The 24,207-nt window shown below is 44.4% G+C and overlaps 72 non-coding genes across 72 annotated transcripts; all 72 read left to right on the top strand.

Annotated features, from left to right (window-relative positions):
• Window positions 1–88: 88 nt before the first annotated feature.
• LOC126658035 (5S ribosomal RNA) lies at window positions 89–207 on the top strand. The gene has a single exon (XR_007633637.1). It is a non-coding gene; the product is annotated as a 5S ribosomal RNA (ribosomal RNA).
• Window positions 208–421: 214 nt separating this feature from the next.
• On the top strand, window positions 422–540 carry LOC126658523 (5S ribosomal RNA). Its single transcript, XR_007634107.1, has one exon. It is a non-coding gene; the product is annotated as a 5S ribosomal RNA (ribosomal RNA).
• Window positions 541–761: 221 nt separating this feature from the next.
• Window positions 762–880, top strand: LOC126658320 (5S ribosomal RNA). The gene has a single exon (XR_007633909.1). It is a non-coding gene; the product is annotated as a 5S ribosomal RNA (ribosomal RNA).
• Window positions 881–1,094: 214 nt separating this feature from the next.
• Window positions 1,095–1,213, top strand: LOC126658584 (5S ribosomal RNA). Its single transcript, XR_007634166.1, has one exon. It is a non-coding gene; the product is annotated as a 5S ribosomal RNA (ribosomal RNA).
• Window positions 1,214–1,434: 221 nt separating this feature from the next.
• On the top strand, window positions 1,435–1,553 carry LOC126658023 (5S ribosomal RNA). Its single transcript, XR_007633626.1, has one exon. It is a non-coding gene; the product is annotated as a 5S ribosomal RNA (ribosomal RNA).
• A 214-nt stretch (window positions 1,554–1,767) lies between these two features.
• LOC126658626 (5S ribosomal RNA) lies at window positions 1,768–1,886 on the top strand. The gene has a single exon (XR_007634206.1). It is a non-coding gene; the product is annotated as a 5S ribosomal RNA (ribosomal RNA).
• Window positions 1,887–2,100: 214 nt separating this feature from the next.
• LOC126659323 (5S ribosomal RNA) lies at window positions 2,101–2,219 on the top strand. The gene has a single exon (XR_007634868.1). It is a non-coding gene; the product is annotated as a 5S ribosomal RNA (ribosomal RNA).
• A 214-nt stretch (window positions 2,220–2,433) lies between these two features.
• LOC126658625 (5S ribosomal RNA) lies at window positions 2,434–2,552 on the top strand. Its single transcript, XR_007634205.1, has one exon. It is a non-coding gene; the product is annotated as a 5S ribosomal RNA (ribosomal RNA).
• Window positions 2,553–2,766: 214 nt separating this feature from the next.
• LOC126658012 (5S ribosomal RNA) lies at window positions 2,767–2,885 on the top strand. The gene has a single exon (XR_007633615.1). It is a non-coding gene; the product is annotated as a 5S ribosomal RNA (ribosomal RNA).
• Window positions 2,886–3,106: 221 nt separating this feature from the next.
• On the top strand, window positions 3,107–3,225 carry LOC126658079 (5S ribosomal RNA). Its single transcript, XR_007633679.1, has one exon. It is a non-coding gene; the product is annotated as a 5S ribosomal RNA (ribosomal RNA).
• Window positions 3,226–3,446: 221 nt separating this feature from the next.
• Window positions 3,447–3,565, top strand: LOC126658783 (5S ribosomal RNA). The gene has a single exon (XR_007634357.1). It is a non-coding gene; the product is annotated as a 5S ribosomal RNA (ribosomal RNA).
• A 221-nt stretch (window positions 3,566–3,786) lies between these two features.
• On the top strand, window positions 3,787–3,905 carry LOC126658319 (5S ribosomal RNA). The gene has a single exon (XR_007633908.1). It is a non-coding gene; the product is annotated as a 5S ribosomal RNA (ribosomal RNA).
• Window positions 3,906–4,126: 221 nt separating this feature from the next.
• On the top strand, window positions 4,127–4,245 carry LOC126658583 (5S ribosomal RNA). The gene has a single exon (XR_007634165.1). It is a non-coding gene; the product is annotated as a 5S ribosomal RNA (ribosomal RNA).
• Window positions 4,246–4,466: 221 nt separating this feature from the next.
• Window positions 4,467–4,585, top strand: LOC126658000 (5S ribosomal RNA). Its single transcript, XR_007633604.1, has one exon. It is a non-coding gene; the product is annotated as a 5S ribosomal RNA (ribosomal RNA).
• Window positions 4,586–4,799: 214 nt separating this feature from the next.
• LOC126658795 (5S ribosomal RNA) lies at window positions 4,800–4,918 on the top strand. Its single transcript, XR_007634368.1, has one exon. It is a non-coding gene; the product is annotated as a 5S ribosomal RNA (ribosomal RNA).
• Window positions 4,919–5,132: 214 nt separating this feature from the next.
• Window positions 5,133–5,251, top strand: LOC126659322 (5S ribosomal RNA). The gene has a single exon (XR_007634867.1). It is a non-coding gene; the product is annotated as a 5S ribosomal RNA (ribosomal RNA).
• A 221-nt stretch (window positions 5,252–5,472) lies between these two features.
• Window positions 5,473–5,591, top strand: LOC126658623 (5S ribosomal RNA). Its single transcript, XR_007634203.1, has one exon. It is a non-coding gene; the product is annotated as a 5S ribosomal RNA (ribosomal RNA).
• Window positions 5,592–5,805: 214 nt separating this feature from the next.
• On the top strand, window positions 5,806–5,924 carry LOC126658621 (5S ribosomal RNA). Its single transcript, XR_007634202.1, has one exon. It is a non-coding gene; the product is annotated as a 5S ribosomal RNA (ribosomal RNA).
• Window positions 5,925–6,138: 214 nt separating this feature from the next.
• LOC126657987 (5S ribosomal RNA) lies at window positions 6,139–6,257 on the top strand. The gene has a single exon (XR_007633592.1). It is a non-coding gene; the product is annotated as a 5S ribosomal RNA (ribosomal RNA).
• A 221-nt stretch (window positions 6,258–6,478) lies between these two features.
• LOC126658078 (5S ribosomal RNA) lies at window positions 6,479–6,597 on the top strand. The gene has a single exon (XR_007633678.1). It is a non-coding gene; the product is annotated as a 5S ribosomal RNA (ribosomal RNA).
• A 221-nt stretch (window positions 6,598–6,818) lies between these two features.
• LOC126658782 (5S ribosomal RNA) lies at window positions 6,819–6,937 on the top strand. Its single transcript, XR_007634356.1, has one exon. It is a non-coding gene; the product is annotated as a 5S ribosomal RNA (ribosomal RNA).
• A 221-nt stretch (window positions 6,938–7,158) lies between these two features.
• LOC126658546 (5S ribosomal RNA) lies at window positions 7,159–7,277 on the top strand. Its single transcript, XR_007634129.1, has one exon. It is a non-coding gene; the product is annotated as a 5S ribosomal RNA (ribosomal RNA).
• Window positions 7,278–7,498: 221 nt separating this feature from the next.
• LOC126657975 (5S ribosomal RNA) lies at window positions 7,499–7,617 on the top strand. The gene has a single exon (XR_007633581.1). It is a non-coding gene; the product is annotated as a 5S ribosomal RNA (ribosomal RNA).
• A 221-nt stretch (window positions 7,618–7,838) lies between these two features.
• LOC126658077 (5S ribosomal RNA) lies at window positions 7,839–7,957 on the top strand. The gene has a single exon (XR_007633677.1). It is a non-coding gene; the product is annotated as a 5S ribosomal RNA (ribosomal RNA).
• Window positions 7,958–8,178: 221 nt separating this feature from the next.
• Window positions 8,179–8,297, top strand: LOC126659320 (5S ribosomal RNA). The gene has a single exon (XR_007634865.1). It is a non-coding gene; the product is annotated as a 5S ribosomal RNA (ribosomal RNA).
• A 221-nt stretch (window positions 8,298–8,518) lies between these two features.
• Window positions 8,519–8,637, top strand: LOC126658719 (5S ribosomal RNA). Its single transcript, XR_007634296.1, has one exon. It is a non-coding gene; the product is annotated as a 5S ribosomal RNA (ribosomal RNA).
• A 221-nt stretch (window positions 8,638–8,858) lies between these two features.
• On the top strand, window positions 8,859–8,977 carry LOC126658732 (5S ribosomal RNA). Its single transcript, XR_007634308.1, has one exon. It is a non-coding gene; the product is annotated as a 5S ribosomal RNA (ribosomal RNA).
• A 214-nt stretch (window positions 8,978–9,191) lies between these two features.
• LOC126657833 (5S ribosomal RNA) lies at window positions 9,192–9,310 on the top strand. Its single transcript, XR_007633444.1, has one exon. It is a non-coding gene; the product is annotated as a 5S ribosomal RNA (ribosomal RNA).
• A 221-nt stretch (window positions 9,311–9,531) lies between these two features.
• Window positions 9,532–9,650, top strand: LOC126658075 (5S ribosomal RNA). The gene has a single exon (XR_007633676.1). It is a non-coding gene; the product is annotated as a 5S ribosomal RNA (ribosomal RNA).
• Window positions 9,651–9,871: 221 nt separating this feature from the next.
• Window positions 9,872–9,990, top strand: LOC126657832 (5S ribosomal RNA). Its single transcript, XR_007633443.1, has one exon. It is a non-coding gene; the product is annotated as a 5S ribosomal RNA (ribosomal RNA).
• A 214-nt stretch (window positions 9,991–10,204) lies between these two features.
• LOC126657831 (5S ribosomal RNA) lies at window positions 10,205–10,323 on the top strand. Its single transcript, XR_007633442.1, has one exon. It is a non-coding gene; the product is annotated as a 5S ribosomal RNA (ribosomal RNA).
• Window positions 10,324–10,537: 214 nt separating this feature from the next.
• Window positions 10,538–10,656, top strand: LOC126658074 (5S ribosomal RNA). Its single transcript, XR_007633675.1, has one exon. It is a non-coding gene; the product is annotated as a 5S ribosomal RNA (ribosomal RNA).
• Window positions 10,657–10,877: 221 nt separating this feature from the next.
• Window positions 10,878–10,996, top strand: LOC126657964 (5S ribosomal RNA). The gene has a single exon (XR_007633570.1). It is a non-coding gene; the product is annotated as a 5S ribosomal RNA (ribosomal RNA).
• Window positions 10,997–11,217: 221 nt separating this feature from the next.
• On the top strand, window positions 11,218–11,336 carry LOC126658601 (5S ribosomal RNA). Its single transcript, XR_007634183.1, has one exon. It is a non-coding gene; the product is annotated as a 5S ribosomal RNA (ribosomal RNA).
• A 214-nt stretch (window positions 11,337–11,550) lies between these two features.
• Window positions 11,551–11,669, top strand: LOC126658638 (5S ribosomal RNA). Its single transcript, XR_007634218.1, has one exon. It is a non-coding gene; the product is annotated as a 5S ribosomal RNA (ribosomal RNA).
• Window positions 11,670–11,883: 214 nt separating this feature from the next.
• Window positions 11,884–12,002, top strand: LOC126657953 (5S ribosomal RNA). The gene has a single exon (XR_007633559.1). It is a non-coding gene; the product is annotated as a 5S ribosomal RNA (ribosomal RNA).
• A 221-nt stretch (window positions 12,003–12,223) lies between these two features.
• LOC126657941 (5S ribosomal RNA) lies at window positions 12,224–12,342 on the top strand. Its single transcript, XR_007633548.1, has one exon. It is a non-coding gene; the product is annotated as a 5S ribosomal RNA (ribosomal RNA).
• A 213-nt stretch (window positions 12,343–12,555) lies between these two features.
• LOC126658718 (5S ribosomal RNA) lies at window positions 12,556–12,674 on the top strand. The gene has a single exon (XR_007634295.1). It is a non-coding gene; the product is annotated as a 5S ribosomal RNA (ribosomal RNA).
• Window positions 12,675–12,895: 221 nt separating this feature from the next.
• LOC126658730 (5S ribosomal RNA) lies at window positions 12,896–13,014 on the top strand. The gene has a single exon (XR_007634307.1). It is a non-coding gene; the product is annotated as a 5S ribosomal RNA (ribosomal RNA).
• A 222-nt stretch (window positions 13,015–13,236) lies between these two features.
• Window positions 13,237–13,355, top strand: LOC126658073 (5S ribosomal RNA). Its single transcript, XR_007633674.1, has one exon. It is a non-coding gene; the product is annotated as a 5S ribosomal RNA (ribosomal RNA).
• A 222-nt stretch (window positions 13,356–13,577) lies between these two features.
• Window positions 13,578–13,696, top strand: LOC126658072 (5S ribosomal RNA). Its single transcript, XR_007633673.1, has one exon. It is a non-coding gene; the product is annotated as a 5S ribosomal RNA (ribosomal RNA).
• A 214-nt stretch (window positions 13,697–13,910) lies between these two features.
• Window positions 13,911–14,029, top strand: LOC126658396 (5S ribosomal RNA). The gene has a single exon (XR_007633984.1). It is a non-coding gene; the product is annotated as a 5S ribosomal RNA (ribosomal RNA).
• Window positions 14,030–14,243: 214 nt separating this feature from the next.
• Window positions 14,244–14,362, top strand: LOC126658395 (5S ribosomal RNA). The gene has a single exon (XR_007633983.1). It is a non-coding gene; the product is annotated as a 5S ribosomal RNA (ribosomal RNA).
• Window positions 14,363–14,576: 214 nt separating this feature from the next.
• LOC126657830 (5S ribosomal RNA) lies at window positions 14,577–14,695 on the top strand. Its single transcript, XR_007633441.1, has one exon. It is a non-coding gene; the product is annotated as a 5S ribosomal RNA (ribosomal RNA).
• A 221-nt stretch (window positions 14,696–14,916) lies between these two features.
• LOC126658071 (5S ribosomal RNA) lies at window positions 14,917–15,035 on the top strand. Its single transcript, XR_007633672.1, has one exon. It is a non-coding gene; the product is annotated as a 5S ribosomal RNA (ribosomal RNA).
• Window positions 15,036–15,256: 221 nt separating this feature from the next.
• Window positions 15,257–15,376, top strand: LOC126658594 (5S ribosomal RNA). Its single transcript, XR_007634176.1, has one exon. It is a non-coding gene; the product is annotated as a 5S ribosomal RNA (ribosomal RNA).
• A 214-nt stretch (window positions 15,377–15,590) lies between these two features.
• LOC126657829 (5S ribosomal RNA) lies at window positions 15,591–15,709 on the top strand. The gene has a single exon (XR_007633440.1). It is a non-coding gene; the product is annotated as a 5S ribosomal RNA (ribosomal RNA).
• Window positions 15,710–15,923: 214 nt separating this feature from the next.
• Window positions 15,924–16,042, top strand: LOC126657929 (5S ribosomal RNA). Its single transcript, XR_007633537.1, has one exon. It is a non-coding gene; the product is annotated as a 5S ribosomal RNA (ribosomal RNA).
• Window positions 16,043–16,263: 221 nt separating this feature from the next.
• LOC126657916 (5S ribosomal RNA) lies at window positions 16,264–16,382 on the top strand. The gene has a single exon (XR_007633526.1). It is a non-coding gene; the product is annotated as a 5S ribosomal RNA (ribosomal RNA).
• Window positions 16,383–16,603: 221 nt separating this feature from the next.
• Window positions 16,604–16,722, top strand: LOC126657905 (5S ribosomal RNA). The gene has a single exon (XR_007633515.1). It is a non-coding gene; the product is annotated as a 5S ribosomal RNA (ribosomal RNA).
• A 214-nt stretch (window positions 16,723–16,936) lies between these two features.
• Window positions 16,937–17,055, top strand: LOC126658620 (5S ribosomal RNA). Its single transcript, XR_007634201.1, has one exon. It is a non-coding gene; the product is annotated as a 5S ribosomal RNA (ribosomal RNA).
• Window positions 17,056–17,283: 228 nt separating this feature from the next.
• Window positions 17,284–17,402, top strand: LOC126657893 (5S ribosomal RNA). Its single transcript, XR_007633504.1, has one exon. It is a non-coding gene; the product is annotated as a 5S ribosomal RNA (ribosomal RNA).
• Window positions 17,403–17,623: 221 nt separating this feature from the next.
• LOC126658522 (5S ribosomal RNA) lies at window positions 17,624–17,742 on the top strand. Its single transcript, XR_007634106.1, has one exon. It is a non-coding gene; the product is annotated as a 5S ribosomal RNA (ribosomal RNA).
• Window positions 17,743–17,970: 228 nt separating this feature from the next.
• Window positions 17,971–18,089, top strand: LOC126657818 (5S ribosomal RNA). Its single transcript, XR_007633430.1, has one exon. It is a non-coding gene; the product is annotated as a 5S ribosomal RNA (ribosomal RNA).
• A 213-nt stretch (window positions 18,090–18,302) lies between these two features.
• On the top strand, window positions 18,303–18,421 carry LOC126658710 (5S ribosomal RNA). Its single transcript, XR_007634287.1, has one exon. It is a non-coding gene; the product is annotated as a 5S ribosomal RNA (ribosomal RNA).
• Window positions 18,422–18,649: 228 nt separating this feature from the next.
• On the top strand, window positions 18,650–18,768 carry LOC126657881 (5S ribosomal RNA). Its single transcript, XR_007633493.1, has one exon. It is a non-coding gene; the product is annotated as a 5S ribosomal RNA (ribosomal RNA).
• A 214-nt stretch (window positions 18,769–18,982) lies between these two features.
• Window positions 18,983–19,101, top strand: LOC126658619 (5S ribosomal RNA). Its single transcript, XR_007634200.1, has one exon. It is a non-coding gene; the product is annotated as a 5S ribosomal RNA (ribosomal RNA).
• A 190-nt stretch (window positions 19,102–19,291) lies between these two features.
• LOC126657869 (5S ribosomal RNA) lies at window positions 19,292–19,410 on the top strand. The gene has a single exon (XR_007633481.1). It is a non-coding gene; the product is annotated as a 5S ribosomal RNA (ribosomal RNA).
• Window positions 19,411–19,631: 221 nt separating this feature from the next.
• LOC126657858 (5S ribosomal RNA) lies at window positions 19,632–19,750 on the top strand. Its single transcript, XR_007633469.1, has one exon. It is a non-coding gene; the product is annotated as a 5S ribosomal RNA (ribosomal RNA).
• A 228-nt stretch (window positions 19,751–19,978) lies between these two features.
• On the top strand, window positions 19,979–20,097 carry LOC126657847 (5S ribosomal RNA). Its single transcript, XR_007633457.1, has one exon. It is a non-coding gene; the product is annotated as a 5S ribosomal RNA (ribosomal RNA).
• Window positions 20,098–20,311: 214 nt separating this feature from the next.
• On the top strand, window positions 20,312–20,430 carry LOC126658618 (5S ribosomal RNA). The gene has a single exon (XR_007634199.1). It is a non-coding gene; the product is annotated as a 5S ribosomal RNA (ribosomal RNA).
• Window positions 20,431–20,620: 190 nt separating this feature from the next.
• Window positions 20,621–20,739, top strand: LOC126657828 (5S ribosomal RNA). Its single transcript, XR_007633439.1, has one exon. It is a non-coding gene; the product is annotated as a 5S ribosomal RNA (ribosomal RNA).
• Window positions 20,740–20,953: 214 nt separating this feature from the next.
• LOC126657835 (5S ribosomal RNA) lies at window positions 20,954–21,072 on the top strand. The gene has a single exon (XR_007633446.1). It is a non-coding gene; the product is annotated as a 5S ribosomal RNA (ribosomal RNA).
• A 221-nt stretch (window positions 21,073–21,293) lies between these two features.
• Window positions 21,294–21,412, top strand: LOC126657824 (5S ribosomal RNA). Its single transcript, XR_007633435.1, has one exon. It is a non-coding gene; the product is annotated as a 5S ribosomal RNA (ribosomal RNA).
• A 214-nt stretch (window positions 21,413–21,626) lies between these two features.
• On the top strand, window positions 21,627–21,745 carry LOC126658617 (5S ribosomal RNA). Its single transcript, XR_007634198.1, has one exon. It is a non-coding gene; the product is annotated as a 5S ribosomal RNA (ribosomal RNA).
• Window positions 21,746–21,973: 228 nt separating this feature from the next.
• LOC126659406 (5S ribosomal RNA) lies at window positions 21,974–22,092 on the top strand. The gene has a single exon (XR_007634949.1). It is a non-coding gene; the product is annotated as a 5S ribosomal RNA (ribosomal RNA).
• Window positions 22,093–22,313: 221 nt separating this feature from the next.
• Window positions 22,314–22,432, top strand: LOC126658521 (5S ribosomal RNA). The gene has a single exon (XR_007634105.1). It is a non-coding gene; the product is annotated as a 5S ribosomal RNA (ribosomal RNA).
• Window positions 22,433–22,660: 228 nt separating this feature from the next.
• Window positions 22,661–22,779, top strand: LOC126659411 (5S ribosomal RNA). Its single transcript, XR_007634954.1, has one exon. It is a non-coding gene; the product is annotated as a 5S ribosomal RNA (ribosomal RNA).
• Window positions 22,780–22,992: 213 nt separating this feature from the next.
• On the top strand, window positions 22,993–23,111 carry LOC126658709 (5S ribosomal RNA). Its single transcript, XR_007634286.1, has one exon. It is a non-coding gene; the product is annotated as a 5S ribosomal RNA (ribosomal RNA).
• Window positions 23,112–23,339: 228 nt separating this feature from the next.
• LOC126659395 (5S ribosomal RNA) lies at window positions 23,340–23,458 on the top strand. Its single transcript, XR_007634938.1, has one exon. It is a non-coding gene; the product is annotated as a 5S ribosomal RNA (ribosomal RNA).
• Window positions 23,459–23,672: 214 nt separating this feature from the next.
• LOC126658616 (5S ribosomal RNA) lies at window positions 23,673–23,791 on the top strand. The gene has a single exon (XR_007634197.1). It is a non-coding gene; the product is annotated as a 5S ribosomal RNA (ribosomal RNA).
• A 183-nt stretch (window positions 23,792–23,974) lies between these two features.
• On the top strand, window positions 23,975–24,093 carry LOC126659383 (5S ribosomal RNA). The gene has a single exon (XR_007634927.1). It is a non-coding gene; the product is annotated as a 5S ribosomal RNA (ribosomal RNA).
• Window positions 24,094–24,207: the final 114 nt, after the last annotated feature.

Here is a 24,207-nt window from a genome sequence, read left to right as displayed (position 1 = left end):
ACCAAAACGTACTTTTAAAGATAGTTTTTATTTTGGTTGAATGAGTTGCAAGGCAGCGGATATATGCGATGATCGTGCAAGGTATGACGGGTGCGATCATACCAGCACTAATGCACCGGATCCCATCAGAACTCCGAAGTTAAACGTGCTTGGGCGAGAGCAGTACTAGGATGGGTGACCTCCTGGGAAGTCCTCGTGTTGCACCCCTTTTTCGCTTTTTTTGAACTGCGTTTTTTCTATTATTACTATCGCCGAGAGACAAACAGAACGAGTAACGAGTAACGATGAATTGCAATTCAGGGACCAAACGGGAAATATGGAAAAAGTTCAGGGACCAAAACGTACTTTTAAAGATAGTTTTTATTTTGGTTGAATGAGTTGCAAGGCAGCGGATATATGCGATGATCGTGCAAGGTATGACGGGTGCGATCATACCAGCACTAATGCACCGGATCCCATCAGAACTCCGAAGTTAAACGTGCTTGGGCGAGAGCAGTACTAGGATCGGTGACCTCCTGGGAAGTCCTCGTGTTGCACCCCTTTTTCGCTTTTTTTGAACTGCGTTTTTTCTATTATTACTATCGCCGAGAGACAAACAGAACGAGTAACGAGTAACGAGTAACGATGAATTGCAATTCAGGGACCAAACGGGAAATATGGAAAAAGTTCAGGGACCAAAAGGTACTTTTAAAGATAGTTTTTATTTTGGTTGAATGAGTTGCAAGGCAGCGGATATATGCGATGATCGTGCAAGGTATGACAGGTGCGATCATACCAGCACTATTGCACCGGATCCCATCAGAACTCCGAAGTTAAACGTGCTTGGGCGAGAGCAGTACTAGGATGGGTGACCTCCTGGGAAGTCCTCGTGTTGCACCCCTTTTTCGCTTTTTTTGAACTGCGTTTTTTCTATTATTACTATCGCCGAGAGACAAACAGAACGAGTAACGAGTAACGATGAATTGCAATTCAGGGACCAAACGGGAAATATGGAAAAAGTTCAGGGACCAAAACGTACTTTTAAAGATAGTTTTTATTTTGGTTGAATGAGTTGCAAGGCAGCGGATATATGCGATGATCGTGCAAGGTATGACGGGTGCGATCATACCAGCACTAATGCACCGGATCCCATCAGAACTCCGAAGTTAAACGTGCTTGGGCGAGAGCAGTACTAGGATCGGTGACCTCTTGGGAAGTCCTCGTGTTGCACCCCTTTTTCGCTTTTTTTGAACTGCGTTTTTTCTATTATTACTATCGCCGAGAGACAAACAGAACGAGTAACGAGTAACGAGTAACGATGAATTGCAATTCAGGGACCAAACGGGAAATATGGAAAAAGTTCAGGGACCAAAACGTACTTTTAAAGATAGTTTTTATTTTGGTTGAATGAGTTGCAAGGCAGCGGATATATGCGATGATCGTGCAAGGTATGACGGGTGCGATCATACCAGCACTAATGCACCGGATCCCATCAGAACTCCGAAGTTAAACGTGCTTGGGCGAGAGCAGTACTAGGATGGGTGACCTCCTGGGAAGTCCTCGTGTTGCACCCCTTTTTCGCTTTTTTTGAACTGCGTTTTTTCTATTATTACTATCGCCGAGAGACAAACAGAACGAGTAACGAGTAACGATGAATTGCAATTCAGGGACCAAACGGGAAATATGGAAAAAGTTCAGGGACCAAAACGTACTTTTAAATATAGTTTTTATTTTGGTTGAATGAGTTGCAAGGCAGCGGATATATGCGATGATCGTGCAAGGTATGACGGGTGCGATCATACCAGCACTAATGCACCGGATCCCATCAGAACTCCGAAGATCAACGTGCTTGGGCGAGAGCAGTACTAGGATGGGTGACCTCCTGGGAAGTCCTCGTGTTGCACCCCTTTTTCGCTTTTTTTGAACTGCGTTTTTTCTATTATTACTATCGCCGAGAGACAAACAGAACGAGTAACGAGTAACGATGAATTGCAATTCAGGGACCAAACGGGAAATATGGAAAAAGTTCAGGGACCAAAACGTACTTTTAAAGATAGCTTTTATTTTGGTTGAATGAGTTGCAAGGCAGCGGATATATGCGATGATCGTGCAAGGTATGACGGGTGCGATCATACCAGCACTAATGCACCGGATCCCATCAGAACTCCGAAGTTAAACGTGCTTGGGCGAGAGCAGTACTAGGATGGGTGACCTCTTGGGAAGTCCTCGTGTTGCACCCCTTTTTCGCTTTTTTTGAACTGCGTTTTTTCTATTATTACTATCGCCGAGAGACAAACAGAACGAGTAACGAGTAACGATGAATTGCAATTCAGGGACCAAACGGGAAATATGGAAAAAGTTCAGGGACCAAAACGTACTTTTAAAGATAGTTTTTATTTTGGTTGAATGAGTTGCAAGGCAGCGGATATATGCGATGATCGTGCAAGGTATGACGGGTGCGATCATACCAGCACTAATGCACCGGATCCCATCAGAACTCCGAAGATCAACGTGCTTGGGCGAGAGCAGTACTAGGATGGGTGACCTCCTGGGAAGTCCTCGTGTTGCACCCCTTTTTCGCTTTTTTTGAACTGCGTTTTTTCTATTATTACTATCGCCGAGAGACAAACAGAACGAGTAACGAGTAACGATGAATTGCAATTCAGGGACCAAACGGGAAATATGGAAAAAGTTCAGGGACCAAAACGTACTTTTAAAGATAGCTTTTATTTTGGTTGAATGAGTTGCAAGGCAGCGGATATATGCGATGATCGTGCAAGGTATGACGGGTGCGATCATACCAGCACTAATGCACCGGATCCCATCAGAACTCCGAAGTTAAACGTGCTTGGGCGAGAGCAGTACTAGGATGGGTGACCTCCTGGGAAGTCCTCGTGTTGCACCCCTTTTTCGCTTTTTTTGAACTGCGTTTTTTCTATTATTACTATCGCCGAGAGACAAACAGAACGAGTAACGAGTAACGAGTAACGATGAATTGCAATTCAGGGACCAAACGGGAAATATGGAAAAAGTTCAGGGACCAAAACGTACTTTTAAAGATAGTTTTTATTTTGGTTGAATGAGTTGCAAGGCAGCGGATATATGCGATGATCGTGCAAGGTATGACGGGTGCGATCATACCAGCACTAATGCACCGGATCCCATCAGAACTCCGAAGATAAACGTGCTTGGGCGAGAGCAGTACTAGGATGGGTGACCTCCTGGGAAGTCCTCGTGTTGCACCCCTTTTTCGCTTTTTTTGAACTGCGTTTTTTCTATTATTACTATCGCCGAGAGACAAACAGAACGAGTAACGAGTAACGAGTAACGATGAATTGCAATTCAGGGACCAAACGGGAAATATGGAAAAAGTTCAGGGACCAAAACGTACTTTTAAAGATAGTTTTTATTTTGGTTGAATGAGTTGCAAGGCAGCGGATATATGCGATGATCGTGCAAGGTATGACGGGTGCGATCATACCAGCACTAATGCACCGGATCCCATCAAAACTCCGAAGTTAAACGTGATTGGGCGAGAGCAGTACTAGGATGGGTGACCTCGTGGGAAGTCCTCGTGTTGCACCCCTTTTTCGCTTTTTTTGAACTGCGTTTTTTCTATTATTACTATCGCCGAGAGACAAACAGAACGAGTAACGAGTAACGAGTAACGATGAATTGCAATTCAGGGACCAAACGGGAAATATGGAAAAAGTTCAGGGACCAAAAGGTACTTTTAAAGATAGTTTTTATTTTGGTTGAATGAGTTGCAAGGCAGCGGATATATGCGATGATCGTGCAAGGTATGACAGGTGCGATCATACCAGCACTATTGCACCGGATCCCATCAGAACTCCGAAGTTAAACGTGCTTGGGCGAGAGCAGTACTAGGATGGGTGACCTCCTGGGAAGTCCTCGTGTTGCACCCCTTTTTCGCTTTTTTTGAACTGCGTTTTTTCTATTATTACTATCGCCGAGAGACAAACAGAACGAGTAACGAGTAACGAGTAACGATGAATTGCAATTCAGGGACCAAACGGGAAATATGGAAAAAGTTCAGGGACCAAAACGTACTTTTAAAGATAGTTTTTATTTTGGTTGAATGAGTTGCAAGGCAGCGGATATATGCGATGATCGTGCAAGGTATGACGGGTGCGATCATACCAGCACTAATGCACCGGATCCCATCAGAACTCCGAAGTTAAACGTGCTTGGGCGAGAGCAGTACTAGGATCGGTGACCTCTTGGGAAGTCCTCGTGTTGCACCCCTTTTTCGCTTTTTTTGAACTGCGTTTTTTCTATTATTACTATCGCCGAGAGACAAACAGAACGAGTAACGAGTAACGAGTAACGATGAATTGCAATTCAGGGACCAAACGGGAAATATGGAAAAAGTTCAGGGACCAAAACGTACTTTTAAAGATAGTTTTTATTTTGGTTGAATGAGTTGCAAGGCAGCGGATATATGCGATGATCGTGCAAGGTATGACGGGTGCGATCATACCAGCACTAATGCACCGGATCCCATCAGAACTCCGAAGTTAAACGTGCTTGGGCGAGAGCAGTACTAGGATGGGTGACCTCCTGGGAAGTCCTCGTGTTGCACCCCTTTTTCGCTTTTTTTGAACTGCGTTTTTTCTATTATTACTATCGCCGAGAGACAAACAGAACGAGTAACGAGTAACGATGAATTGCAATTCAGGGACCAAACGGGAAATATGGAAAAAGTTCAGGGACCAAAACGTACTTTTAAAGATAGTTTTTATTTTGGTTGAATGAGTTGCAAGGCAGCGGATATATGCGATGATCGTGCAAGGTATGACGGGTGCGATCATACCAGCACTAATGCACCGGATCCCAACAGAACTCCGAAGATCAACGTGCTTGGGCGAGAGCAGTACTAGGATGGGTGACCTCCTGGGAAGTCCTCGTGTTGCACCCCTTTTTCGCTTTTTTTGAACTGCGTTTTTTCTATTATTACTATCGCCGAGAGACAAACAGAACGAGTAACGAGTAACGATGAATTGCAATTCAGGGACCAAACGGGAAATATGGAAAAAGTTCAGGGACCAAAACGTACTTTTAAAGATAGCTTTTATTTTGGTTGAATGAGTTGCAAGGCAGCGGATATATGCGATGATCGTGCAAGGTATGACGGGTGCGATCATACCAGCACTAATGCACCGGATCCCATCAGAACTCCGAAGTTAAACGTGCTTGGGCGAGAGCAGTACTAGGATGGGTGACCTCTTGGGAAGTCCTCGTGTTGCACCCCTTTTTCGCTTTTTTTGAACTGCGTTTTTTCTATTATTACTATCGCCGAGAGACAAACAGAACGAGTAACGAGTAACGAGTAACGATGAATTGCAATTCAGGGACCAAACGGGAAATATGGAAAAAGTTCAGGGACCAAAACGTACTTTTAAAGATAGTTTTTATTTTGGTTGAATGAGTTGCAAGGCAGCGGATATATGCGATGATCGTGCAAGGTATGACGGGTGCGATCATACCAGCACTAATGCACCGGATCCCATCAGAACTCCGAAGATCAACGTGCTTGGGCGAGAGCAGTACTAGGATGGGTGACCTCCTGGGAAGTCCTCGTGTTGCACCCCTTTTTCGCTTTTTTTGAACTGCGTTTTTTCTATTATTACTATCGCCGAGAGACAAACAGAACGAGTAACGAGTAACGATGAATTGCAATTCAGGGACCAAACGGGAAATATGGAAAAAGTTCAGGGACCAAAACGTACTTTTAAAGATAGCTTTTATTTTGGTTGAATGAGTTGCAAGGCAGCGGATATATGCGATGATCGTGCAAGGTATGACGGGTGCGATCATACCAGCACTAATGCACCGGATCCCATCAGAACTCCGAAGATCAACGTGCTTGGGCGAGAGCAGTACTAGGATGGGTGACCTCCTGGGAAGTCCTCGTGTTGCACCCCTTTTTCGCTTTTTTTGAACTGCGTTTTTTCTATTATTACTATCGCCGAGAGACAAACAGAACGAGTAACGAGTAACGATGAATTGCAATTCAGGGACCAAACGGGAAATATGGAAAAAGTTCAGGGACCAAAACGTACTTTTAAAGATAGCTTTTATTTTGGTTGAATGAGTTGCAAGGCAGCGGATATATGCGATGATCGTGCAAGGTATGACGGGTGCGATCATACCAGCACTAATGCACCGGATCCCATCAGAACTCCGAAGTTAAACGTGCTTGGGCGAGAGCAGTACTAGGATGGGTGACCTCCTGGGAAGTCCTCGTGTTGCACCCCTTTTTCGCTTTTTTTGAACTGCGTTTTTTCTATTATTACTATCGCCGAGAGACAAACAGAACGAGTAACGAGTAACGAGTAACGATGAATTGCAATTCAGGGACCAAACGGGAAATATGGAAAAAGTTCAGGGACCAAAACGTACTTTTAAAGATAGTTTTTATTTTGGTTGAATGAGTTGCAAGGCAGCGGATATATGCGATGATCGTGCAAGGTATGACGGGTGCGATCATACCAGCACTAATGCACCGGATCCCATCAGAACTCCGAAGATAAACGTGCTTGGGCGAGAGCAGTACTAGGATGGGTGACCTCCTGGGAAGTCCTCGTGTTGCACCCCTTTTTCGCTTTTTTTGAACTGCGTTTTTTCTATTATTACTATCGCCGAGAGACAAACAGAACGAGTAACGAGTAACGAGTAACGATGAATTGCAATTCAGGGACCAAACGGGAAATATGGAAAAAGTTCAGGGACCAAAACGTACTTTTAAAGATAGTTTTTATTTTGGTTGAATGAGTTGCAAGGCAGCGGATATATGCGATGATCGTGCAAGGTATGACGGGTGCGATCATACCAGCACTAATGCACCGGATCCCATCAAAACTCCGAAGTTAAACGTGATTGGGCGAGAGCAGTACTAGGATGGGTGACCTCGTGGGAAGTCCTCGTGTTGCACCCCTTTTTCGCTTTTTTTGAACTGCGTTTTTTCTATTATTACTATCGCCGAGAGACAAACAGAACGAGTAACGAGTAACGAGTAACGATGAATTGCAATTCAGGGACCAAACGGGAAATATGGAAAAAGTTCAGGGACCAAAACGTACTTTTAAAGATAGTTTTTATTTTGGTTGAATGAGTTGCAAGGCAGCGGATATATGCGATGATCGTGCAAGGTATGACCGGTGCGATCATACCGGCACTAATGCACCGGATCCCATCAGAACTCTGAAGTTAAACGTGCTTGGGCGAGAGCAGTACTAGGATGGGTGACCTCCTGGGAAGTCCTCGTGTTGCACCCCTTTTTCGCTTTTTTTGAACTGCGTTTTTTCTATTATTACTATCGCCGAGAGACAAACAGAACGAGTAACGAGTAACGAGTAACGATGAATTGCAATTCAGGGACCAAACGGGAAATATGGAAAAAGTTCAGGGACCAAAACGTACTTTTAAAGATAGCTTTTATTTTGGTTGAATGAGTTGCAAGGCAGCGGATATATGCGATGATCGTGCAAGGTATGACGGGTGCGATCATACCAGCACTAATGCACCGGATCCCATCAGAACTCCGAAGTTAAACGTGCTTGGGCGAGAGCAGTACTAGGATGGGTGACCTCCTGGGAAGTCCTCGTGTTGCACCCCTTTTTCGCTTTTTTTGAACTGCGTTTTTTCTATTATTACTATCGCCGAGAGACAAACAGAACGAGTAACGAGTAACGAGTAACGATGAATTGCAATTCAGGGACCAAACGGGAAATATGGAAAAAGTTCAGGGACCAAAACGTACTTTTAAAGATAGTTTTTATTTTGGTTGAATGAGTTGCAAGGCAGCGGATATATGCGATGATCGTGCAAGGTATGACGGGTGCGATCATACCAGCACTAATGCACCGGATCCCATCAGAACTCCGAAGATAAACGTGCTTGGGCGAGAGCAGTACTAGGATGGGTGACCTCCTGGGAAGTCCTCGTGTTGCACCCCTTTTTCGCTTTTTTTGAACTGCGTTTTTTCTATTATTACTATCGCCGAGAGACAAACAGAACGAGTAACGAGTAACGAGTAACGATGAATTGCAATTCAGGGACCAAACGGGAAATATGGAAAAAGTTCAGGGACCAAAACGTACTTTTAAAGATAGTTTTTATTTTGGTTGAATGAGTTGCAAGGCAGCGGATATATGCGATGATCTTGCAAGGTATGACGGGTGCGATCATACCAGCACTAATGCACCGGATCCCATCAGAACTCCGAAGTTAAACGTGCTTGGGCGAGAGCAGTACTAGGATGGGTGACCTCGTGGGAAGTCCTCGTGTTGCACCCCTTATTCGCTTTTTTTGAACTGCGTTTTTTCTATTATTACTATCGCCGAGAGACAAACAGAACGAGTAACGAGTAACGAGTAACGATGAATTGCAATTCAGGGACCAAACGGGAAATATGGAAAAAGTTCAGGGACCAAAACGTACTTTTAAAGATAGTTTTTATTTTGGTTGAATGAGTTGCAAGGCAGCGGATATATGCGATGATCGTGCAAGGTATGACGGGTGCGATCATACCAGCACTAATGCACCGGATCCCATCAAAACTCCGAAGTTAAACGTGATTGGGCGAGAGCAGTACTAGGATGGGTGACCTCCTGGGAAGTCCTCGTGTTGCACCCCTTTTTCGCTTTTTTTGAATTGCGTTTTTTCTATTATTACTATCGCTGAGAGACAAACAGAACGAGTAACGAGTAACGAGTAACGATGAATTGCAATTCAGGGACCAAACGGGAAATATGGAAAAAGTTCAGGGACCAAAACGTACTTTTAAAGATAGTTTTTATTTTGGTTGAATGAGTTGCAAGGCAGCGGATATATGCGATGATCGTGCAAGGTATGACCGGTGCGATCATACCGGCACTAATGCAACGGATCCCATCAGAACTCCGAAGATAAACGTGCTTGGGCGAGAGCAGTACTAGGATGGGTGACCTCCTGGGAAGTCCTCGTGTTGCACCCCTTTTTCGCTTTTTTTGAACTGCGTTTTTTCTATTATTACTATCGCCGAGAGACAAACAGAACGAGTAACGAGTAACGATGAATTGCAATTCAGGGACCAAACGGGAAATATGGAAAAAGTTCAGGGACCAAAACGTACTTTTAAAGATAGTTTTTATTTTGGTTGAATGAGTTGCAAGGCAGCGGATATATGCGATGATCGTGCAAGGTATGACGGGTGCGATCATACCAGCACTAATGCACCGGATCCCATCAGAACTCCGAAGTCAAACGTGCTTGGGCGAGAGCAGTACTAGGATGGGTGACCTCCTGGGAAGTCCTCGTGTTGCACCCCTTTTGCGCTTTTTTTGAACTGCGTTTTTTCTATTATTACTATCGCCGAGAGACAAACAGAACGAGTAACGAGTAACGAGTAACGATGAATTGCAATTCAGGGACCAAACGGGAAATATGGAAAAAGTTCAGGGACCAAAACGTACTTTTAAAGATAGCTTTTATTTTGGTTGAATGAGTTGCAAGGCAGCGGATATATGCGATGATCGTGCAAGGTATGACGGGTGCGATCATACCAGCACTAATGCACCGGATCCCATCAGAACTCCGAAGATAAACGTGCTTGGGCGAGAGCAGTACTAGGATGGGTGACCTCCTGGGAAGTCCTCGTGTTGCACCCCTTTTTCGCTTTTTTTGAACTGCGTTTTTTCTATTATTACTATCGCCGAGAGACAAACAGAACGAGTAACGAGTAACGAGTAACGATGAATTGCAATTCAGGGACCAAACGGGAAATATGGAAAAAGTTCAGGGACCAAAACGTACTTTTAAAGATAGCTTTTATTTTGGTTGAATGAGTTGCAAGGCAGCGGATATATGCGATGATCGTGCAAGGTATGACGGGTGCGATCATACCAGCACTAATGCACCGGATCCCATCAGAACTCCGAAGTCAAACGTGCTTGGGCGAGAGCAGTACTAGGATGGGTGACCTCCTGGGAAGTCCTCGTGTTGCACCCCTTTTGCGCTTTTTTTGAACTGCGTTTTTTCTATTATTACTATCGCCGAGAGACAAACAGAACGAGTAACGAGTAACGATGAATTGCAATTCAGGGACCAAACGGGAAATATGGAAAAAGTTCACGGACCAAAACGTACTTTTAAAGATAGTTTTTATTTTAGTTGAATGAGTTGCAAGGCAGCGGATATATGCGATGATCGTGCAAGGTATGACGGGTGCGATCATACCAGCACTAATGCACCGGATCCCATCAGAACTCCGAAGTCAAACGTGCTTGGGCGAGAGCAGTACTAGGATGGGTGACCTCCTGGGAAGTCCTCGTGTTGCACCCCTTTTGCGCTTTTTTTGAACTGCGTTTTTTCTATTATTACTATCGCCGAGAGACAAACAGAACGAGTAACGAGTAACGATGAATTGCAATTCAGGGACCAAACGGGAAATATGGAAAAAGTTCAGGGACCAAAACGTACTTTTAAAGATAGTTTTTATTTTAGTTGAATGAGTTGCAAGGCAGCGGATATATGCGATGATCGTGCAAGGTATGACGGGTGCGATCATACCAGCACTAATGCACCGGATCCCATCAGAACTCCGAAGATAAACGTGCTTGGGCGAGAGCAGTACTAGGATGGGTGACCTCCTGGGAAGTCCTCGTGTTGCACCCCTTTTTCGCTTTTTTTGAACTGCGTTTTTTCTATTATTACTATCGCCGAGAGACAAACAGAACGAGTAACGAGTAACGAGTAACGATGAATTGCAATTCAGGGACCAAACGGGAAATATGGAAAAAGTTCAGGGACCAAAACGTACTTTTAAAGATAGTTTTTATTTTGGTTGAATGAGTTGCAAGGCAGCGGATATATGCGATGATCGTGCAAGGTATGACGGGTGCGATCATACCAGCACTAATGCACCGGATCCCATCAGAACTCCGAAGTTAAACGTGCTTGGGCGAGAGCAGTACTAGGATGGGTGACCTCCTGGGAAGTCCTCGTGTTGCACCCCTTTTTCGCTTTTTTTGAACTGCGTTTTTTCTATTATTACTATCGCCGAGAGACAAACAGAACGAGTAACGAGTAACGAGTAACGATGAATTGCAATTCAGGGACCAAACGGGAAATATGGAAAAAGTTCAGGGACCAAAACGTACTTTTAAAGATAGTTTTTATTTTGGTTGAATGAGTTGCAAGGCAGCGGATATATGCGATGATCGTGCAAGGTATGACGGGTGCGATCATACCATCACTAATGCACCGGATCCCATCAGAACTCCGAAGTCAAACGTGCTTGGGCGAGAGCAGTACTAGGATGGGTGACCTCCTGGGAAGTCCTCGTGTTGCACCCCTTTTTCGCTTTTTTTGAACTGCGTTTTTTCTATTATTACTATCGCCGAGAGACAAACAGAACGAGTAACGAGTAACGATGAATTGCAATTCAGGGACCAAACGGGAAATATGGAAAAAGTTCAGGGACCAAAACGTACTTTTAAAGATAGTTTTTATTTTGGTTGAATGAGTTGCAAGGCAGCGGATATATGCGATGATCGTGCAAGGTATGACCGGTGCGATCATACCAGCACTAATGCACAGGATCCCATCAGAACTCCGAAGTTAAACGTGCTTGGGCGAGAGCAGTACTAGGATGGGTGACCTCCTGGGAAGTCCTCGTGTTGCACCCCTTTTTCGCTTTTTTTGAACTGCGTTTTTTCTATTATTACTATCGCCGAGAGACAAACAGAACGAGTAACGAGTAACGATGAATTGCAATTCAGGGACCAAACGGGAAATATGGAAAAAGTTCAGGGACCAAAACGTACTTTTAAAGATAGTTTTTATTTTGGTTGAATGAGTTGCAAGGCAGCGGATATATGCGATGATCTTGCAAGGTATGACGGGTGCGATCATACCAGCACTAATGCACCGGATCCCATCAGAACTCCGAAGTTAAACGTGCTTGGGCGAGAGCAGTACTAGGATGGGTGACCTCCTGGGAAGTCCTCGTGTTGCACCCCTTTTTCGCTTTTTTTGAACTGCGTTTTTTCTATTATTACTATCGCCGAGAGACAAACAGAACGAGTAACGAGTAACGAGTAACGATGAATTGCAATTCAGGGACCAAACGGGAAATATGGAAAAAGTTCAGGGACCAAAAGGTACTTTTAAAGATAGTTTTTATTTTGGTTGAATGAGTTGCAAGGCAGCGGATATATGCGATGATCGTGCAAGGTATGACGGGTGCGATCATACCAGCACTAATGCACCGGATCCCATCAGAACTCCGAAGTTAAACGTGCTTGGGCGAGAGCAGTACTAGGATGGGTGACCTCCTGGGAAGTCCTCGTGTTGCACCCCTTTTTCGCTTTTTTTGAACTGCGTTTTTTCTATTATTACTATCGCCGAGAGACAAACAGAACGAGTAACGAGTAACGATGAATTGCAATTCAGGGACCAAACAAAAATATGGAAAAAGTTCAGGGACCAAAACGTACTTTTAAAGATAGTTTTTATTTTGGTTGAATGAGTTGCAAGGCAGCGGATATATGCGATGATCGTGCAAGGTATGACGGGTGCGATCATACCAGCACTAATGCACCGGATCCCATCAAAACTCCGAAGTTAAACGTGATTGGGCGAGAGCAGTACTAGGATGGGTGACCTCCTGGGAAGTCCTCGTGTTGCACCCCTTTTTCGCTTTTTTTGAACTGCGTTTTTTCTATTATTACTATCGCTGAGAGACAAACAGAACGAGTAACGAGTAACGAGTAACGATGAATTGCAATTCAGGGACCAAACGGGAAATATGGAAAAAGTTCAGGGACCAAAACGTACTTTTAAAGATAGTTTTTATTTTGGTTGAATGAGTTGCAAGGCAGCGGATATATGCGATGATCGTGCAAGGTATGACCGGTGCGATCATACCGGCACTAATGCAACGGATCCCATCAGAACTCCGAAGATAAACGTGCTTGGGCGAGAGCAGTACTAGGATGGGTGACCTCCTGGGAAGTCCTCGTGTTGCACCCCTTTTTCGCTTTTTTTGAACTGCGTTTTTTCTATTATTACTATCGCCGAGAGACAAACAGAACGAGTAACGAGTAACGAGTAACGATGAATTGCAATTCAGGGACCAAACGGGAAATATGGAAAAAGTTCAGGGACCAAAACGTACTTTTAAAGATAGTTTTTTATTTTGGTTGAATGAGTTGCAAGGCAGCGGATATATGCGATGATCGTGCAAGGTATGACGGGTGCGATCATACCAGCACTAATGCACCGGATCCCATCAGAACTCCGAAGATAAACGTGCTTGGGCGAGAGCAGTACTAGGATGGGTGACCTCCTGGGAAGTCCTCGTGTTGCACCCCTTTTTCGCTTTTTTTGAACTGCGTTTTTTCTATTATTACTATCGCCGAGAGACAAACAGAACGAGTAACGAGTAACGAGTAACGATGAATTGCAATTCAGGGACCAAACGGGAAATATGGAAAAAGTTCAGGGACCAAAACGTACTTTTAAAGATAGTTTTTTATTTTGGTTGAATGAGTTGCAAGGCAGCGGATATATGCGATGATCGTGCAAGGTATGACGGGTGCGATCATACCAGCACTAATGCACCGGATCCCATCAGAACTCCGAAGATAAACGTGCTTGGGCGAGAGCAGTACTAGGATGGGTGACCTCCTGGGAAGTCCTCGTGTTGCACCCCTTTTTCGCTTTTTTTGAACTGCGTTTTTTCTATTATTACTATCGCCGAGAGACAAACAGAACGAGTAACGAGTAACGATGAATTGCAATTCAGGGACCAAACGGGAAATATGGAAAAAGTTCAGGGACCAAAACGTACTTTTAAAGATAGTTTTTATTTTAGTTGAATGAGTTGCAAGGCAGCGGATATATGCGATGATCGTGCAAGGTATGACGGGTGCGATCATACCAGCACTAATGCACCGAATCCCATCAGAACTCCGAAGTTAAACGTGCTTGGGCGAGAGCAGTACTAGGATGGGTGACCTCCTGGGAAGTCCTCGTGTTGCACCCCTTTTTCGCTTTTTTTGAACTGCGTTTTTTCTATTATTACTATCCCCGAGAGACAAACAGAACGAGTAACGAGTAACGATGAATTGCAATTCAGGGACCAAACGGGAAATATGGAAAAAGTTCAGGGACCAAAACGTACTTTTAAAGATAGTTTTTATTTTAGTTGAATGAGTTGCAAGGCAGCGGATATATGCGATGATCGTGCAAGGTATGACGGGTGCGATCATACCAGCACTAATGCACCGAATCCCATCAGAACTCCGAAGTTAAACGTGCTTGGGCGAGAGCAGTACTAGGATGGGTGACCTCCTGGGAAGTCCTCGTGTTGCACCCCTTTTTCGCTTTTTTTGAACTGCGTTTTTTCTATTATTACTATCGCCGAGAGACAAACAGAACGAGTAACGAGTAACGATGAATTGCAATTCAGGGACCAAACGGGAAATATGGAAAAAGTTCAGGGACCAAAACGTACTTCTAAAGATAGTTTTTATTTTGGTTGAATGAGTTGCAAGGCAGCGGATATATGCGATGATCGTGCAAGGTATGACGGGTGCGATCATACCAGCACTAATGCACCGGATCCCATCAGAACTCCGAAGTCAAACGTGCTTGGGCGAGAGCAGTACTAGGATGGGTGACCTCCTGGGAAGTCCTCGTGTTGCACCCCTTTTGCGCTTTTTTTGAACTGCGTTTTTTCTATTATTACTATCGCCGAGAGACAAACAGAACGAGTAACGAGTAACGAGTAACGATGAATTGCAATTCAGGGACCAAACGGGAAATATGGAAAAAGTTCAGGGACCAAAACGTACTTTTAAAGATAGCTTTTATTTTGGTTGAATGAGTTGCAAGGCAGCGGATATATGCGATGATCGTGCAAGGTATGACGGGTGCGATCATACCAGCACTAATGCACCGGATCCCATCAGAACTCCGAAGATAAACGTGCTTGGGCGAGAGCAGTACTAGGATGGGTGACCTCCTGGGAAGTCCTCGTGTTGCACCCCTTTTTCGCTTTTTTTGAACTGCGTTTTTTCTATTATTACTATCGCCGAGAGACAAACAGAACGAGTAACGAGTAACGAGTAACGATGAATTGCAATTCAGGGACCAAACGGGAAATATGGAAAAAGTTCAGGGACCAAAACGTACTTTTAAAGATAGCTTTTATTTTGGTTGAATGAGTTGCAAGGCAGCGGATATATGCGATGATCGTGCAAGGTATGACGGGTGCGATCATACCAGGCACTAATGCACCGGATCCCATCAGAACTCCGAAGTCAAACGTGCTTGGGCGAGAGCAGTACTAGGATGGGTGACCTCCTGGGAAGTCCTCGTGTTGCACCCCTTTTGCGCTTTTTTTGAACTGCGTTTTTTCTATTATTACTATCGCCGAGAGACAAACAGAACGAGTAACGAGTAACGATGAATTGCAATTCAGGGACCAAACGGGAAATATGGAAAAAGTTCAGGGACCAAAACGTACTTTTAAAGATAGTTTTTATTTTAGTTGAATGAGTTGCAAGGCAGCGGATATATGCGATGATCGTGCAAGGTATGACGGGTGCGATCATACCAGCACTAATGCACCGGATCCCATCAGAACTCCGAAGTCAAACGTGCTTGGGCGAGAGCAGTACTAGGATGGGTGACCTCCTGGGAAGTCCTCGTGTTGCACCCCTTTTGCGCTTTTTTTGAACTGCGTTTTTTCTATTATTACTATCGCCGAGAGACAAACAGAACGAGTAACGAGTAACGATGAATTGCAATTCAGGGACCAAACGGGAAATATGGAAAAAGTTCAGGGACCAAAACGTACTTTTAAAGATAGTTTTTATTTTAGTTGAATGAGTTGCAAGGCAGCGGATATATGCGATGATCGTGCAAGGTATGACGGGTGCGATCATACCAGCACTAATGCACCGGATCCCATCAGAACTCCGAAGTTAAACGTGCTTGGGCGAGAGCAGTACTAGGATGGGTGACCTCCTGGGAAGTCCTCGTGTTGCACCCCTTTTTCGCTTTTTTTGAACTGCGTTTTTTCTATTATTACTATCGCCGAGAGACAAACAGAACGAGTAACGAGTAACGAGTAACGATGAATTGCAATTCAGGGACCAAACGGGAAATATGGAAAAAATTCAGGGACCAAAACGTACTTTTAAAGATAGTTTTTATTTTGGTTGAATGAGTTGCAAGGCAGCGGATATATGCGATGATCGTGCAAGGTATGACGGGTGCGATCATACCAGCACTAATGCACCGGATCCCATCAGAACTCCGAAGTTAAACGTGCTTGGGCGAGAGCAGTACTAGGATGGGTGACCTCCTGGGAAGTCCTCGTGTTGCACCCCTTTTTCGCTTTTTTTGAACTGCGTTTTTTCTATTATTACTATCGCCGAGAGACAAACAGAACGAGTAACGAGTAACGAGTAACGATGAATTGCAATTCAGGGACCAAACGGGAAATATGGAAAAAGTTCAGGGACCAAAACGTACTTTTAAAGATAGTTTTTATTTTGGTTGAATGAGTTGCAAGGCAGCGGATATATGCGATGATCGTGCAAGGTATGACGGGTGCGATCATACCAGCACTAATGCACCGGATCCCATCAGAACTCCGAAGTTAAACGTGCTTGGGCGAGAGCAGTACTAGGATGGGTGACCTCCTGGGAAGTCCTCGTGTTGCACCCCTTTTTCGCTTTTTTTGAACTGCGTTTTTTCTATTATTACTATCGCCGAGAGACAAACAGAACGAGTAACGAGTAACGATGAATTGCAATTCAGGGACCAAACGGGAAATATGGAAAAAGTTCAGGGACCAAAACGTACTTTTAAAGATAGTTTTTATTTTGTTTGAATGAGTTGCAAGGCAGCGGATATATGCGATGATCGTGCAAGGTATGACGGGTGCGATCATACCAGCACTAATGCACCGGATCCCATCAGAACTCCGAAGATCAACGTGCTTGGGCGAGAGCAGTACTAGGATGGGTGACCTCCTGGGAAGTCCTCGTGTTGCACCCCTTTTTCGCTTTTTTTGAACTGCGTTTTTTCTATTATTACTATCGCCGAGAGACAAACAAAACGAGTAACGAGTAACGAGTAACGAGTAACGATGAATTGCAATTCAGGGACCAAACGGGAAATATGGAAAAAGTTCAGGGACCAAAACGTACTTTTAAAGATAGCTTTTATTTTGGTTGAATGAGTTGCAAGGCAGCGGATATATGCGATGATCGTGCAAGGTATGACGGGTGCGATCATACCAGCACTAATGCACCGGATCCCATCAGAACTCCGAAGTTAAACGTGCTTGGGCGAGAGCAGTACTAGGATGGGTGACCTCCTGGGAAGTCCTCGTGTTGCACCCCTTTTTCGCTTTTTTTGAACTGCGTTTTTTCTATTATTACTATCGCCGAGAGACAAACAGAACGAGTAACGAGTAACGAGTAACGATGAATTGCAATTCAGGGACCAAACGGGAAATATGGAAAAAGTTCAGGGACCAAAACGTACTTTTAAAGATAGTTTTTATTTTGGTTGAATGAGTTGCAAGGCAGCGGATATATGCGATGATCGTGCAAGGTATGACGGGTGCGATCATACCAGCACTAATGCACCGGATCCCATCAGAACTCCGAAGTTAAACGTGCTTGGGCGAGAGCAGTACTAGGATCGGTGACCTCCTGGGAAGTCCTCGTGTTGCACCCCTTTTTCGCTTTTTTTGAACTGCTTTTTTTCTATTATTACTATCGCCGAGAGACAAACAGAACGAGTAACGAGTAACGAGTAACGAGTAACGATGAATTGCAATTCAGGGACCAAACGGGAAATATGGAAAAAGTTCAGGGACCAAAACGTACTTTTAAAGATAGTTTTTATTTTGGTTGAATGAGTTGCAAGGCAGCGGATATATGCGATGATCGTGCAAGGTATGACGGGTGCGATCATACCAGCACTAATGCACCGGATCCCATCAGAACTCCGAAGTTAAATGTGCTTGGGCGAGAGCAGTACTAGGATGGGTGACCTCCTGGGAAGTCCTCGTGTTGCACCCTTTTTCGCTTTTTTTGAACTGCGTTTTTTCTATTATTACTATCGCCGAGAGACAAACAGAACGAGTAACGAGTAACGATGAATTGCAATTCAGGGACCAAACGGGAAATATGGAAAAAGTTCAGGGACCAAAACGTACTTTTAAAGATAGTTTTTATTTTGGTTGAATGAGTTGCAAGGCAGCGGATATATGCGATGATCGTGCAAGGTATGACGGGTGCGATCATACCAGCACTAATGCACCGGATCCCATCAGAACTCCGAAGATCAACGTGCTTGGGCGAGAGCAGTACTAGGATGGGTGACCTCCAGGGAAGTCCTCGTGTTGCACCCCTTTTTCGCTTTTTTTGAACTGCGTTTTTTCTATTATTACTATCGCCGAGAGACAAACAGAACGAGTAACGAGTAACGAGTAACGAGTAACGATGAATTGCAATTCAGGGACCAAACGGGAAATATGGAAAAAGTTCAGGGACCAAAACGTACTTTTAAAGATAGCTTTTATTTTGGTTGAATGAGTTGCAAGGCAGCGGATATATGCGATGATCGTGCAAGGTATGACGGGTGCGATCATACCAGCACTAATGCACCGGATCCCATCAGAACTCCGAAGTTAAACGTGCTTGGGCGAGAGCAGTACTAGGATGGGTGACCTCCTGGGAAGTCCTCGTGTTGCACCCCTTTTTCGCTTTTTTTGAACTGCGTTTTTTCTATTATTACTATCGCCGAGAGACAAACAGAACGAGTAACGAGTAACGATGAATTGCAATTCAGGGACCAAACGGGAAATATGGAAAAAGTTCAGGGACCAAAACGTACTTTTAAAGATAGTTTTTATTTTGGTTGAATGAGTTGCAAGGCAGCGGATATATGCGATGATCGTGCAAGGTATGACGGGTGCGATCATACCAGCACTAATGCACCGGATCCCATCAGAACTCCGAAGATCAACGTGCTTGGGCGAGAGCAGTACTAGGATGGGTGACCTCCTGGGAAGTCCTCGTGTTGCACCCCTTTTTCGCTTTTTTTGAACTGCGTTTTTTCTATTATTACTATCGCCGAGAGACAAACAGAACGAGTAACGAGTAACGAGTAACGATGAATTGCAATTCAGGGACCAAAACGTACTTTTAAAGATAGTTTTTATTTTGGTTGAATGAGTTGCAAGGCAGCGGATATATGCGATGATCGTGCAAGGTATGACGGGTGCGATCATACCAGCACTAATGCACCGGATCCCATCAGAACTCCGAAGTTAAACGTGCTTGGGCGAGAGCAGTACTAGGATGGGTGACCTCCTGGGAAGTCCTCGTGTTGCACCCCTTTTTCGCTTTTTTTGAACTGCGTTTTTTCTATTATTACTATCGCCGAGAGACAAACAGAACGAGTAACGAGTAACGAGTAACGATGAATTGCAATTCAGGGACCAAACGGGAAATATGGAAAAAGTTCAGGGACCAAAACGTACTTTTAAAGATAGTTTTTATTTTGGTTGAATGAGTTGCAAGGCAGCGGATATATGCGATGATCGTGCAAGGTATGACGGGTGCGATCATACCAGCACTAATGCACCGGATCCCATCAGAACTCCGAAGTTAAACGTGCTTGGGCGAGAGCAGTACTAGGATGGGTGACCTCCTGGGAAGTCCTCGTGTTGCACCCCTTTTTCGCTTTTTTTGAACTGCTTTTTTTCTATTATTACTATCGCCGAGAGACAAACAGAACGAGTAACGAGTAACGAGTAACGAGTAACGATGAATTGCAATTCAGGGACCAAACGGGAAATATGGAAAAAGTTCAGGGACCAAAACGTACTTTTAAAGATAGTTTTTATTTTGGTTGAATGAGTTGCAAGGCAGCGGATATATGCGATGATCGTGCAAGGTATGACGGGTGCGATCATACCAGCACTAATGCACCGGATCCCATCAGAACTCCGAAGTTAAACGTGCTTGGGCGAGAGCAGTACTAGGATGGGTGACCTCCTGGGAAGTCCTCGTGTTGCACCCCTTTTTAGCTTTTTTTGAACTGCGTTTTTTCTATTATTACTATCGCCGAGAGACAAACAGAACGAGTAACGAGTAACGATGAATTGGAATTCAGGGACCAAACGGGAAATATGGAAAAAGTTCAGGGACCAAAACGTACTTTTAAATATAGTTTTTATTTTGGTTGAATGAGTTGCAAGGCAGCGGATATATGCGATGATCGTGCAAGGTATGACGGGTGCGATCATACCAGCACTAATGCACCGGATCCCATCAGAACTCCGAAGATCAACGTGCTTGGGCGAGAGCAGTACTAGGATGGGTGACCTCCTGGGAAGTCCTCGTGTTGCACCCCTTTTTCGCTTTTTTTGAACTGCGTTTTTTCTATTATTACTATCGCCGAGAGACAAACAGAACGAGTAACGAGTAACGAGTAACGATGAATTGCAATTCAGGGACCAAAACGTACTTTTAAAGATAGTTTTTATTTTGGTTGAATGAGTTGCAAGGCAGCGGATATATGCGATGATCGTGCAAGGTATGACGGGTGCGATCATACCAGCACTAATGCACCGGATCCCATCAGAACTCCGAAGTCAAACGTGCTTGGGCGAGAGCAGTACTAGGATGGGTGACCTCCTGGGAAGTCCTCGTGTTGCACCCCTTTTGCGCTTTTTTTGAACTGCGTTTTTTCTATTATTACTATCGCCGAGAGACAAACAGAACGAGTAACGAGTAACGATGAATTGCAATTCAGGGACCAAACGGGAAATATGGAAAAAGTTCAGGGACCAAAACGTACTTTTAAAGATAGTTTTTATTTTGGTTGAATGAGTTGCAAGGCAGCGGATATATGCGATGATCGTGCAAGGTATGACGGGTGCGATCATACCAGCACTAATGCACCGGATCCCATCAGAACTCCGAAGTTAAACGTGCTTGGGCGAGAGCAGTACTAGGATGGGTGACCTCCTGGGAAGTCCTCGTGTTGCACCCCTTTTTCGCTTTTTTTGAACTGCGTTTTTTCTATTATTACTATCGCCGAGAGACAAACAGAACGAGTAACGAGTAACGAGTAACGATGAATTGCAATTCAGGGACCAAACGGGAAATATGGAAAAAGTTCAGGGACCAAAACGTACTTTTAAAGATAGTTTTTATTTTGGTTGAATGAGTTGCAAGGCAGCGGATATATGCGATGATCGTGCAAGGTATGACGGGTGCGATCATACCAGCACTAATGCACCGGATCCCATCAGAACTCCGAAGTTAAACGTGCTTGGGCGAGAGCAGTACTAGGATGGGTGACCTCCTGGGAAGTCCTCGTGTTGCACCCCTTTTTCGCTTTTTTTGAACTGCGTTTTTTCTATTATTACTATCGCCGAGAGACAAACAGAACGAGTAACGAGTAACGATGAATTGCAATTCAGGGACCAAACGGGAAATATGGAAAAAGTTCAGGGACCAAAACGTACTTTTAAAGATAGTTTTTATTTTGTTTGAATGAGTTGCAAGGCAGCGGATATATGCGATGATCGTGCAAGGTATGACGGGTGCGATCATACCAGCACTAATGCACCGGATCCCATCAGAACTCCGAAGATCAACGTGCTTGGGCGAGAGCAGTACTAGGATGGGTGACCTCCTGGGAAGTCCTCGTGTTGCACCCCTTTTTCGCTTTTTTTGAACTGCGTTTTTTCTATTATTACTATCGCCGAGAGACAAACAAAACGAGTAACGAGTAACGAGTAACGAGTAACGATGAATTGCAATTCAGGGACCAAACGGGAAATATGGAAAAAGTTCAGGGACCAAAACGTACTTTTAAAGATAGCTTTTATTTTGGTTGAATGAGTTGCAAGGCAGCGGATATATGCGATGATCGTGCAAGGTATGACGGGTGCGATCATACCAGCACTAATGCACCGGATCCCATCAGAACTCCGAAGTTAAACGTGCTTGGGCGAGAGCAGTACTAGGATGGGTGACCTCCTGGGAAGTCCTCGTGTTGCACCCCTTTTTCGCTTTTTTTGAACTGCGTTTTTTCTATTATTACTATCGCCGAGAGACAAACAGAACGAGTAACGAGTAACGAGTAACGATGAATTGCAATTCAGGGACCAAACGGGAAATATGGAAAAAGTTCAGGGACCAAAACGTACTTTTAAAGATAGTTTTTATTTTGGTTGAATGAGTTGCAAGGCAGCGGATATATGCGATGATCGTGCAAGGTATGACGGGTGCGATCATACCAGCACTAATGCACCGGATCCCATCAGAACTCCGAAGTTAAACGTGCTTGGGCGAGAGCAGTACTAGGATCGGTGACCTCCTGGGAAGTCCTCGTGTTGCACCCCTTTTTCGCTTTTTTTGAACTGCTTTTTTTCTATTATTACTATCGCCGAGAGACAAACAGAACGAGTAACGAGTAACGAGTAACGAGTAACGATGAATTGCAATTCAGGGACCAAACGGGAAATATGGAAAAAGTTCAGGGACCAAAACGTACTTTTAAAGATAGTTTTTATTTTGGTTGAATGAGTTGCAAGGCAGCGGATATATGCGATGATCGTGCAAGGTATGACGGGTGCGATCATACCAGCACTAATGCACCGGATCCCATCAGAACTCCGAAGTTAAATGTGCTTGGGCGAGAGCAGTACTAGGATGGGTGACCTCCTGGGAAGTCCTCGTGTTGCACCCTTTTTCGCTTTTTTTGAACTGCGTTTTTTCTATTATTACTATCGCCGAGAGACAAACAGAACGAGTAACGAGTAACGATGAATTGCAATTCAGGGACCAAACGGGAAATATGGAAAAAGTTCAGGGACCAAAACGTACTTTTAAAGATAGTTTTTATTTTGGTTGAATGAGTTGCAAGGCAGCGGATATATGCGATGATCGTGCAAGTTATGACGGGTGCGATCATACCAGCACTAATGCACCGGATCCCATCAGAACTCCGAAGATCAACGTGCTTGGGCGAGAGCAGTACTAGGATGGGTGACCTCCAGGGAAGTCCTCGTGTTGCACCCCTTTTTCGCTTTTTTTGAACTGCGTTTTTTCTATTATTACTATCGCCGAGAGACAAACAGAACGAGTAACGAGTAACGAGTAACGAGTAACGATGAATTGCAATTCAGGGACCAAACGGGAAATATGGAAAAAGTTCAGGGACCAAAACGTACTTTTAAAGATAGCTTTTATTTTGGTTGAATGAGTTGCAAGGCAGCGGATATATGCGATGATCGTGCAAGGTATGACGGGTGCGATCATACCAGCACTAATGCACCGGATCCCATCAGAACTCCGAAGTTAAACGTGCTTGGGCGAGAGCAGTACTAGGATGGGTGACCTCCTGGGAAGTCCTCGTGTTGCACCCCTTTTTCGCTTTTTTTGAACTGCGTTTTTTCTATTATTACTATCGCCGAGAGACAAACAGAACGAGTAACGAGTAACGATGAATTGCAATTCAGGGACCAAACGGGAAATATGGAAAAAGTTCAGGGACCAAAACGTACTTTTAAAGATAGTTTTTATTTTGGTTGAATGAGTTGCAAGGCAGCGGATATATGCGATGATCGTGCAAGGTATGACGGGTGCGATCATACCAGCACTAATGCACCGGATCCCATCAGAACTCCGAAGATCAACGTGCTTGGGCGAGAGCAGTACTAGGATGGGTGACCTCCTGGGAAGTCCTCGTGTTGCACCCCTTTTTCGCTTTTTTTGAACTGCGTTTTTTCTATTATTACTATCGCCGAGAGACAAACAGAACGAGTAACGAGTAACGATGAATTGCAATTCAGGGACCAAAACGTACTTTTAAAGATAGTTTTTATTTTGGTTGAATGAGTTGCAAGGCAGCGGATATATGCGATGATCGTGCAAGGTATGACGGGTGCGATCATACCAGCACTAATGCACCGGATCCCATCAGAACTCCGAAGTTAAACGTGCTTGGGCGAGAGCAGTACTAGGATGGGTGACCTCCTGGGAAGTCCTCGTGTTGCACCCCTTTTTCGCTTTTTTTGAACTGCGTTTTTTCTATTATTACTATCGCCGAGAGACAAACAGAACGAGTAACGAGTAACGAGTAACGATGAATTGCAATTCAGGGACCAAACGGGAA

The sequence above is a fragment of the Mercurialis annua genome, linkage group LG7, assembly GCF_937616625.2.
Source record: "Mercurialis annua linkage group LG7, ddMerAnnu1.2, whole genome shotgun sequence".
Lineage (NCBI taxonomy): Eukaryota > Viridiplantae > Streptophyta > Magnoliopsida > Malpighiales > Euphorbiaceae > Mercurialis > Mercurialis annua.
Note: the sequence above shows the minus strand (reverse complement) of the source record. Positions and strands in the feature narration are given on the sequence as shown.